This window comes from Arachis hypogaea, chromosome 11 (assembly GCF_003086295.3).
Source record: "Arachis hypogaea cultivar Tifrunner chromosome 11, arahy.Tifrunner.gnm2.J5K5, whole genome shotgun sequence".
Lineage (NCBI taxonomy): Eukaryota > Viridiplantae > Streptophyta > Magnoliopsida > Fabales > Fabaceae > Arachis > Arachis hypogaea.
In genome coordinates this window covers 25006400-25017682 of record NC_092046.1, presented here as the reverse complement: position 1 = coordinate 25017682, position 11283 = coordinate 25006400, and the positions used below count along the sequence as shown (strand labels likewise).

The 11283-nt window shown below is 36.3% G+C and overlaps 1 long non-coding RNA gene across 2 annotated transcripts; it reads left to right on the top strand.

The window, feature by feature from the left end:
• The first annotated feature begins 400 nt into the window (after positions 1–400).
• LOC112720567 (uncharacterized) lies at positions 401–6485 on the top strand. Of its 2 annotated transcripts, none has more exons than XR_003162252.3 (3): positions 401–889; positions 977–1621; positions 5808–6485. It is a non-coding gene; the product is annotated as an uncharacterized lncRNA (long non-coding RNA). The 2 variants fall into 2 exon arrangements; XR_011867420.1 differs by having other exon boundaries at positions 402–889; positions 977–1272; positions 1404–6485.
• The last annotated feature ends 4798 nt before the right edge of the window (positions 6486–11283 follow it).

Below are 11283 nucleotides of genomic sequence, written 5' to 3'. Positions count from 1 at the left end.
ATAGGCGGGGGCTACCCTTATTAGGCCATAGCTCATGATTACATTTGGACACGACCATCACGAACAATTAATATATGATAGATACTTTATGTTCTTAGATCATCAGCCACTTAATGAGAATTTTCTCTAGGATATGTCAGATCCAACCATATAAAGGTTTTTATCATGTCACTTTAAGCATATTTAATTATACTTAATAAACAACCAAGTAAATTAAATTACTATATATCACGTTCTCAGTGCTCCACTAATTAAAAAGCAAGTTGTTTCTTTAAAAAGTAAATTGTTTCTTTCCAGTTACTATTTCCCAGTAGATTCTCTTTGGAAGAAAATGGGTTAGTTATTATATGTCCTCTAATTATTATATATATTGCTGTTACTCATATAAAACATTCAGAGAAAAAGGTCTAACTTTTTGAATGCCACAATTTATGAGCGATTCTATTGTTCATGTTGGATGGTTGAACTTTAATTTGAGTTGTGATTTGTTCTATTTTGCTGAATGGAGTGAGCATTTGTACAGTTGTACAGCGAATAGATTATATTGACAATCATAGTTGACTTTCAAGAAATAATCAGAGTTAGTAGAATTTTTTGGTTCTGTTTTTTTTTTTTTAAATAAATTTATAATTTATTGCATAAAAAGTGACAGATACAATATCAGTATAATTTAATATTTGATATTCCCAAACCTGAGATGACAAACTTAAAGAAAATGAAGAAAAAGCTAAAGAAATTAAAAAAGAAACTTAAAAGTTCAGTTGTCTTTGTATGCAGTGAGCTCTGTACTGATTTACTTATATTGTTGTCGAGATAAAACTTTTTCAGGTTCTCGTTGGTTATGTTCAAAGATGAAGGAGTTCCGTGCCAGCCATAGTTCCCAAAGGAGGTAAGCAATTTCGCCCTTTTTCTTCTTGAAGTTCGCTTGAAATTTGAGTTTCTCTACCATTTAATTCCACCATTGTCTTGCTTGAAGGTTTGTGGCTCTTAAAATGTCACTGACAAATTGAGACCTGTTCCAACCGCTATGGAGTTCAGGCAGAAAACCACTGCGTGCAATGCGGTTTCTAGCTCTGTCAAGCATCTTAGGCAAAGGGGATTAATGTTGGGGATTCTGTTATGCATCTTCTCCAGCATTGCTATACCCTCATAGACTAATCTCCATATGAAGTTTCGGATTTCTAGCTGACACTGTACATTCCAGATTTGTTGCCATAAGTCTTTCATCTGAAATTAAGGGTTTGAACTCTCTATTGGCGGATGATAGAACTTGTATACAATCAAGTACCCTGAATTCACTAAGAATTGCCCTGTTTTGTCATTCACCCAAAAATTGATTTCCCTCCTTGTTCAATTGAGATTTTGCTGATTTATGCTATAATTTTTGCATTAAATTTTTTCAGTAATAGCTCCGTGTCTATTTGCCAGTATTTGTTATCAACTGCCAGACCCAAAGCATCTTAAAGGGGTTTGGTCTCCAAATCATGGGTCCTCTCTTATTCTGGTGGAGTCATGGGTAATGACAATGAATCTAACGCCTTTCTCCAGGACCTTTCTACCTTCCAAGAGACTCTGCCAAGCCCAAGAAGGTCTAAATCCAGGCTTTGCTTCCAAGAACAAGGTATGCCAAAAATATTTATTTTTGTAGATTTTATATACTACTGAATGTGTTCTTGTTAGAAATCTCTATCCTTGTTTGGCTAGCATCGATAGGTTGAAAGATTTGAGATCTTTAAAACCCAAACCTCCTGAATTTTTGTCTCTACTGATTGAGTCGCAACTTATCCAGTGTATTTTTCTCTCATTCTGTTTTTGTCCCCACCAAAACTACATCATCATTTTATGAATTTCATCTAAAAGAGTATCTGTTAGCTTAAAACAGCTAAGCGAGTAAATTGATATGTGCCAATCGCTTTTATCAAAACCTCTCTTCCGCTTGTCGAAAGCATCGTTCTTTTCTAGTGCTGCACCTTCTTTCCTACTGTATCTTTAACAAATGAGAAGGTTTCTCTTTTGGTTCTGTTGATAACTAATGGAAAGCCCAAATAACGATCTTGCGCACCAATATTTGGAACCCCAATCAATGTAGCTAGTTTTGTCCGAGTTGTTTGAGGTGTATTCTTGCTAAAAAAAATGGACGACTGACGAATGAATTTTCGTTAGTAAAGAATTCATAATAAATTCTCGTTTCTACTATAGTTTCTAAACCAACAAAGAATCCTTCCGTGCAAAAATTTGTTTGTCACTAAAGCAAACCCAATAAAAATAAACCGAAGTATTTAAACCTCGGGTCGTCTCTCAAGGAATTGCAGAGGGGTATGATTTATTATTGATTATGGAAAAATATATTTTTGGATTTTTGGAATAAGGAACAAGAAAAGTAAATTGCAAGAAAGTAAATTGATAATTAAGAAAACTCTTGGCAAGGTATGAGAATCAGACGTCCTATCCTAGTTATCCTTATCAATTGTGATGAGAATTGTTCATTGCTCCCACTTGGTTAACCTCTAACTATGAAGGTAAGTCAAATGGATAAATCAATATGAATCCTCAAGTCCTAGTCAACTCCCAAGGAAAGACTAGAGTTAGTGGAATTAAAGTCAATTAGCAACTTTCAATTATCAATCAACAAAGGAGTTTGATAACTCAAGAGTTTCTAATTACTCAACCAAAGCTAAGAGGAGAAAAGTCTAACTTAAAACCCTCCCAAGCATTTTATCAAACACTTGGAAGGCATAATATAAAAACATAGAAAACTAGCAAGGAATATTAAATCTAAACAACCAATTGTAAGCATCAATGACACAAATAGAAGAAAGCAATCATAATTATAAAATACCTCAAATTGCATTAAATAAAGAAATCAAATCTAACATGGAGTTCATAAACCAAATTGGGAAACTAAATAAACTAGAATGCTAGAATAAATAAAAGTAGAAGAGAAACTAAATTATAGGAACATTGAACCTGGGATTGAAAAGAAATAAACCTAAAACTAAGAGAAATCCTAAAACCTAGAGAGAGGAGAGAACCTCTCTCTCTAGAAAACTACATCTAAAACCTAAAATTGTGTGAATGTATGTTGTATCCGTTTTTCCCTGTGTTTCCCCCATTCTGCAGCTCTTATTCTGTGTTTTTCGGGCTTGGAACTGGGCCAAAAGGAGCCCAGAAATCGCCCCCAGCGTTTTCTGCGATTTCTGCAGGTAGCGCATGTCACGCGTACGCGTCAGTCACGCATGCGCGTCATTTGGTGAAATTCCTGGTCACGCATACGCGTCGCTTGTCTTCTGCGCTAGGCACGCGTACGCGTCGCCCATGCGTGCGCGTCGCTGCCAGTTTCTCAAATACTTCATTTTTCGTATTTCTTCCACTTTTGCATATTTCCTTTCCATCCTCTATGCCATTCCTGCCCTATAAAGCCTGAAAGCACTCAACACACAGATCACGGCATCAAATGGTAATAAAGAATAATTAAAATTGACAGTTTAAAGGCCTAGGAAACATGTTTTCAATTATATCACAGAATTAGGAAGGAATTGTAAAACCATGCAATTTATATAAATAAGTGAGCAAAGAATTGATAAAAACCACTCAAATTAGCACAAGATAAACCATAAAATAATGGTTTATCAACGACTTGTATAAATTAATGAGCTGGCTGCTCAGCTCGTTATACTACTGTAGGATACTTAAGATCTTGTCACATAATTGCCTATTAGCTCTTCGAAATAATATAGAATTTTTTGCTAATAATAGGTGGTTAATGGAGGGGCATCTACTATTCAACCAAAGTCCCTGCAATGGGTTATTCTGTTATCCGTTGTGGAGCAGAAAGGATAGTTTTTCTGCACAAATAAAAAAAAAGATAGGAATAAAGGGAATCCCCTTGACGGAGCCCTCTGCTTGGCCTAAAGAAGATAGTAGGAATTCCTTCCACAACAACAAAATAAGAGATTGTAGACACACACTCTTTAATCCACCCAATCCGCTTATCATAGAAACCTAATTTCTCCATCATAAACCAAAGAAAACTCCATTCAACCCTATCATAGGCCTTATTCATGTCAATTTTAAGTGCCATATAAGGATTACCATACTCCTTATTCTTCAAAAAATGCATACATTCATGAGCCACTAAGATATTGTCACTAATGAGTCTCCTTCGGATAAAAGCACTTTAGGTGTCACTAATAATTTTATTCATAAGAGGTTGCAGTCTATAAACAAGTACCTTACAGATGATTTTGTAGAACACAGTGCTAAGACTAACCGTCCAAATTTGACTCATTACAGTTGCATTTTGTATGCTTGGAATGAGAAAATTTTGAGTGTGATTGAACCCCCTAAGCATGAGCCCTCCTCTAAAAAAGCTTCTAACAGCTTTACATACATCCTGCTTGATGGTACTCCAATAAAATTGGAAAAATTTGGATGTGAACCCATTGTCACATGGGGCTGCCTCTGGGTTAATAGAATAGACTACCCATTTGATTTCTTCTTTGGTAGTTGGCCTTGTTAGTCCTCTATTAATTTTTGCAGAAATCTTTCTTCTAAGATCTGTTAGGCTCTGTGAGGGATCTTTCGGGTTTCTTGAAGTAAACAAACCTTCAAAGTATCTTTGGGCTCGGTCTCCGATCTCTTCCGAAGTAGTGCACCGATTTCCTGCCTCATCTTCGAGTTTCTAGATTTTATTTCTTCTATTCTAGGACTGGGTTTTTGAATGGAAAAACTTGTTGTTCTGGTCTCCCCATTTTAGCCAGTGTACTCTTGATTTTTCATTCTGTTGCAGATTTTACACCACAATACTATCGACAAGTGCACTGGATCGTACCAAATAATAAACTCACGGTGAGTGAGTGTCGATCCCATGAGGATTAACTGATTAAGCAAGCAATAGTTAATTAATTAATCTAGTTAGATAATCAAAATTAGGTTTTTGAAAAGCTTGAACATAAACAACAATGTAACAAAAGCAAACAGTGAGTATTAAAAGGTAATATAATTAAAAGAGTTAAGGATTTAGAGATGTTGAGACGTCTAGATCAATAATTTTTACTTTCCACCTTGATTATGCAAAGATACATCCATGACAAATCATTAGTAATTAAATTTTAATCTCTTTGGTAATTTAATTTCTCTTTAACCTAATTAATTGCTAATTCCTTAGTCAATTGCTTAAGAAAAGAGTTAAGCACGTTCACTGATTTATAGGCGACACAGTTCATAAGAATCTCCACTTGTTGATTCGATATCACTTATCAAGTCTAGTTTCAAAACATAAGAATCATGAGAATTGGTTTTCAAACTTAATTCAGTTAATCAAATTTTTCAAAAAGTTAAAAAAATTCAAGTTAGAGAAGAATTTTTTTCCAACACATTCAACCCCTTTTTGATGAAGAACGAAAACTCTTTATTAAGAAGATATCAATGCATAAATCAAAAGTAGAAAGAGCTAGTGTATTAATCCACGGAATTAACAAAGCTCCTAACCTTAACCAAGGAGAATTAGTTGCTCAAGTTCTTCAGAGAAATCCTAGAGTTATGAAAAGTAAAAAGTGCCGAGGGAGAGAACAGAAGCCAAAATTTTTGACTCCCTAATAAACCCCATATTTAGGGTTTATCTTGTGTTGAATTTAGAGGGTGTTGTCAACCTTTCTCCCATTTATCCAATAAAATAGCATGGTTTTGTAAATTCTCCTTTAATTGTGCTTAAGAGTGAAAACATACTTTTTAGGTCCTTAATTGTTTAATCTTGATTTACCTTTGATTCCATTAGATGTCTTGATATGTTTGTTAAGTGATTTCAGATTTAGGAGGCAAATATTGGATCAAGGGAATGAAGGAAAAGCATGTAAAAATGGAGAACTCATGAAGAAATGAAGGAATCGCAAAAGCTGTCAACCCAACCTCTTCGCACTTAAACGACCATAACTTGAGCTACAGAGGTCCAAATAATGTGGTTCTAGCTGTATTGGAAAGCTAACATCCGGGGCTTCGAAATGATATAAGATTTTCCATAGTTGCATTCGCGCATAGGGGCGCGCACGCGCACGGTGCACGGATGCGCCGATGGTGGCACATGCTTCACTTAATGCAACCCGTGACCAGCGATTTTAGAAGCCTTGTGGGCCCAATCCAACTCATTTCTGATGCTATTTAAGCCAAGGATTGAAGGAAAATCAATATACTTTTAGATACTTTTAACACATTAGTTGATTTTAGGTTAGTTTTAGAGAGAAAGTTAGTTTTTAGAGAGAGAAGCTCTCACTTCTCTCTAGGATTAGGAATTAGGATTAGGATTAGTTCTTAGATCTAGGTTTTCATTCATGCTTCCCTCTACTTTTGCTTCTTAATTCTTTGTTGTTGCAATCATCTTCTTCTATTCTCTTGTTGTAATTTCTTTTATGTTGCTTTTATACTTTGTTGTAGATCTACTTTTGTTCCTTCTCTTCTCTTTCAATTCAATTAGAGGTAATTCATAATAATTGTGTTCCTTTTGATTGTTGTTATTAATTTCTTACAATAATTGTTGTTAGATTTTATTGTTGTTATCCATTTACTATGCTTTTCTTTAGTGCCTTCCAAGTGTTTGATGAAATGCTTGGTTAGATTTTAGTGTAGGTTTTGTTCCTCTTGGCTATGATAGAGTAATTAGTGACGCTTGAGTTATCTAATTCCTTTGTCGATTGATAATTAGAAGTTGCTAATTGATTTGGATACCACTAAAGCTAGTCTTTCCCTTGGGAGTTGGCTAGGACTTGTGGAATCAAATTGATTCATCCACTTGACTTTCCTCCATGGTTAAGAGGTTAACTAAGTGGTAGCAATGGACAATTCTCATCACAATTGAGGAGGATAATGAGGATAGGACTTCCAATTCCCATAACCTTGCCAAGAGCTTTTCATAGTTGTTAGTTTATTTTCATTGCATTTTACATTACTTGTCTCCTAATTTAAAAACCCCCAAAGATACTTCATAACCAATAACAAGGACACTTTATTACAATTCCTAGGGAGAACGATCCGAGGTTAAATACTTCGGTTTATAGATTTTAGGGGTTTGTACTAGTGACAGACAAATTTTTGTATGAAAGGACTATTGTTGATTTAGAAACTATACTTACAACGAGGATTCATTTGTGAATTCTAGACTACACAAAAGTCTAATAATCAAAATGGCGCCGTTGTCGAGGAGATCTCCCTCCCCAAGTCACCATCCAATACAACATTCAAGTGGGTAAAATTTTTATCCCTAAGCTTTGCTTTCTCGCTTGAATATGGTTTGATTGAAAATGATGGTCAACTTAGAGCTCTTTGTGGAGTTAAGAGTAGGAAAAAGTTGTGTAGTGGTTGGAAGTTTGGAATTAGGCTCATCAAGTCAAAACCTCAAAGTATAGGGACTATGATTGGATGAATGCTACTTTACATGGGTATAGGAAGAGGACTTGGTATGCTCAAGAGAATTCTACTTGTTCTACTTGTCAACCGCCCGAACGGAGAATTCATGGAAATCAACTTGAAGACGGGTGCGAAAATAAGATATGGGATCCCGGATCGAAGCATGAAGACCAACTAAAGGAGCTCATATCTTGGGTGGAACTCCACCCAAACTTGGTGAAGACGGTTGGAATTTCTATCAACCATTTGAGGCACAATGATCCTTGGAGATTCAAGGATGAGTACGAGTATAAGCCACCATGACAAGAGCTTCCCAAATGTCCAACTTAAGGACTTAAACTAAAAGTGCTAGGTGGGAGACACCCCACCATGGTAAACTCTTTCCATTCTCTTGTATATATACTTAATAAGTGATTTGAGTTACCACTATAGGTAGTTTTATTCTTTTCCATACTCTTCTACATTTTGTTTTGATTGATAGGTTGTTTTAGTGTGTTTTCATTAGTTTAGATTGTTGTTAAAGTAGGTTACTTGAAGTGCAAGTTGTGTTTATTTTGTTTTTGAAAATTCTTCAAGAACTTAAAGATTTTTGTTAAATTTGAATTTTGGTTGCTTTAGGATGTTTATAGGTTAGGAGAGTGTTAAATTCTGTGTTTATGCTTCTAAAAAAAAAAACAAGCAATCCGCGCTTAAGCACGCATGACGCGTACGCGCGGATTGCACTGCATGGCTCCTGGTACATTTTCCAGAGAGTTGTGCTAATTCTATGCAAACATTAAGCTCCTGGCACAACCTAATGTGCGCGTATGCGCACTGTACGCATGCGCGCCGATGGCATAATCCGCAACGCGCGCGCCCGCGCACATGCCGCATACGCGCCCATGATCCCAACTGCGCAAGGCGCGCGTAAGCACGCATGGCGCTTATGCGCGGATTTGCACCCTGTTTTTCTCCTTTCTCCTTTCTTCTTCTTTCTCCTTTTCTTTTTCTTTCTTTCTACCTTTCTTCTTCCTCTCTTGAAAAAAAAAATTTTTAAATAAAATAAAATTAAAAAAATAATTAAAAAAATAATAAATAAATAAATAAATTTTAATAACTAAATAAATAAATAAATAAAATACTAAAAAGAAAAAAAATTTTCTTTTCTTCTATTTTCTTTTATTGCAATTGCTTACTTTCATTCATTGCATTTTAATTTTGTTTTTATAGCTTATTGTAATTTTCTTTTTTTTAAGTTTCTTATTTTAATAATGGTGTTGAATTTTTCTAGTCAATTGTTGAGAATTTCTTGCATTATTTTGGTGCTTCTTGACTTGTTTGATATTGTTGGGTGATGAAACTTCTAAATCAATGCTTCATCTTGTATGACTCTTGTGTCTTTGTGCATTGATTTGACCTCATTTTGTCTTTCATAACCCACTTTTTCTTATGTGAACTTGATGCTCAATATGCTCTTCATGCTTTGATTTTACTCTTGCATCAAGTATTAATTGATATGCCCTTTGCGTAGCTAACATGTAGTGAGAACCTTACCCTTATGTGGCACTAGCCCCGCCTATGTTCTATTTACTTTGATATCTTTGTCATAGGCTTAATTTTCTTTCTTTTTCTCTCCCTTTAGGTTGGTCACCAAGAAAGGAGGAGAAGGAAAAGCTTTGAAATGGGGCACCAAACAAGTCATCCGCAAAACCTTTTGAAGGAGCTCATCAATTGTAACAACCCATCCACCTTGCTCTTCTTTGCATGCACCGAGGATGGTGCAATCTTCAAGTGTGGGGAGGTCATCCGACCGATCTCCGTGGGTAACAATTTCTTTTTCAACACCAAAGTTAGCTAGATGTTGCATTGCATGATAGGTTACATGTTAGTTAGAACTTTTATATATTTCATCACTTCTTTTTATGCTAGGACTACTTGGTTATGGTGATGATTTCTTTTCCAAGAAATGGTTTTAGGGCATGGTATGCGAAATTGTTACTCAGGTTGTGAATTATTACATATCTTCACAACTTCGCATAACTAACCAGCAAGTGCACTGGGTCGTCCAAGTAATACCTTACGTGAGTAAGGGTCAAATCCCACGGAGATTGTTGGTATGAAGTAAGCTATGGTCACCTTGTAAATCTCAGTCAGGCGGATATAAAATAGTTATGTAGTTTTCGAAATTTAGTATTAAAAGAAGGATAGAAATACTTATGTAATTCATTGGTGAGAATTTCAGATAAGCGTATAGAGATGCTTTCGTTCCTCTGAACCTCTGCTTTTCTTGCTGTCTTCATCCAATCAGTCTTACTCCTTTCCATGGCTGGCTTTATGCAAGGGCATCACCGTTGTCAGTGGCTACATCCCCTCCTCTTGTGAAAATGGTCCAAGATGCCCTGTCACGGCACGGCTAATCATCTGAGGTTCCCGATCATGCTGGAATAGGATTTACCCTCCTTTTGCGTCTGTCACTACGCCCAGCACTCGCGAGTTTGAAGCTCGTCACAGTCATTCAGTCATCGAATCCTACTCGGAATACCACAGACAAGGTTTAGACTTTCCGGATTCTCTTGAATGCCGCCATCATTCTAGCTTACACCACGAAGATTCCGATTAAGAGATCTAAGAGATACTCATTCAATCTAAGGTAGAACGGAAGTGGTTGTCAGGCACGCGTTCATAGGGAATGATGATGATTGTCACGTTCATCACATTCAGGTTGAAGTGCGAATGAATATCTTAGAAGCGAAATAAGATGAATTGAATAGAAAACAGTAGTACTTTGCATTAATCTTTGAGGAACAGCAGAGCTCCACACCTTAATCTATGGAGTGTAGAAACTCTACCGTTAAAAATACATAAGTGAAAGGTCCAGGCATGGCCGAATGGCCAGCCCCCCTAAAACGTGATCACAGGATCAAAAATACAATCCAGGATGTCTAATACAATAGTAAAAAGTTCTATTTATACTAAACTAGTTACTAGGGTTTACAGAAGTAAGTAATTGATGTATAAATCCACTTCCGGGGCCCACTTGGTGTGTGCTTGGGCTGAGCTTGAATGTTACACGTGCAGAGGCTCTTTCTGGAGTTGAACGCCAGGTTGTAACGTATTTCTGGCGTTCAACTCTGGTTTGTGACTTGTTTCTGGCGTTTAACTCCAGACAGCAGCATAGAACTGGCGTTCAACGCCCTTTTACGTCGTCTAAACTCGGCCAAAGTATGGACTATTATACATTGCTGGAAAGCCCTGGATGTCTACTTTCCAACGAAATTGGAAGAGCGCCATTTTGAGTTCTGTAGCTCCAGAAAATCCACTTTGAGTGCAGAGAGGTCAGAATCCAACAGCATCAGCAGTCCTTCTTCAACCTCTGAATCTGATTTTTGCTCAAGTCCCTCAATTTCAGCCAGAAAATACTTAAAATCACAGAAAAACACACAAACTCATAGTAAAGTCCAGAAATGTGAATTTAACATAAAAACTAATGAAAACATCCCTAAAAGTAACTAGATCCTACTAAAAACATACTAAAAACAATGCCAAAAAGCGTACAAATTATCCGCTCATCACAACACCAAAATTAAATTGTTGTTTGTCCCCAAGCAACTGAAAATCAAATAGGATAAAAAGAAGAGAATATACTATAAATTCCAAACTATCAATGAAACATAGCTTCAATCATATGAGCGGGACTTATAACTTTTTGCCTCTTGAATAGTTTTGGCATCTCACTCTATCCATTGAAGTTCAGAATGATTGGCTTCTTTAGGAGCTCAGAGTTCAGATAGTGTTATTGATTCTCCTAGTTCAGTATGATGATTCTTGAACACAGCTTTTTTATGAGTCTTGGCCGTGGCCCTAAGCACTTTGTTTTCCAGTATTACCACCGGATACATAAATGCC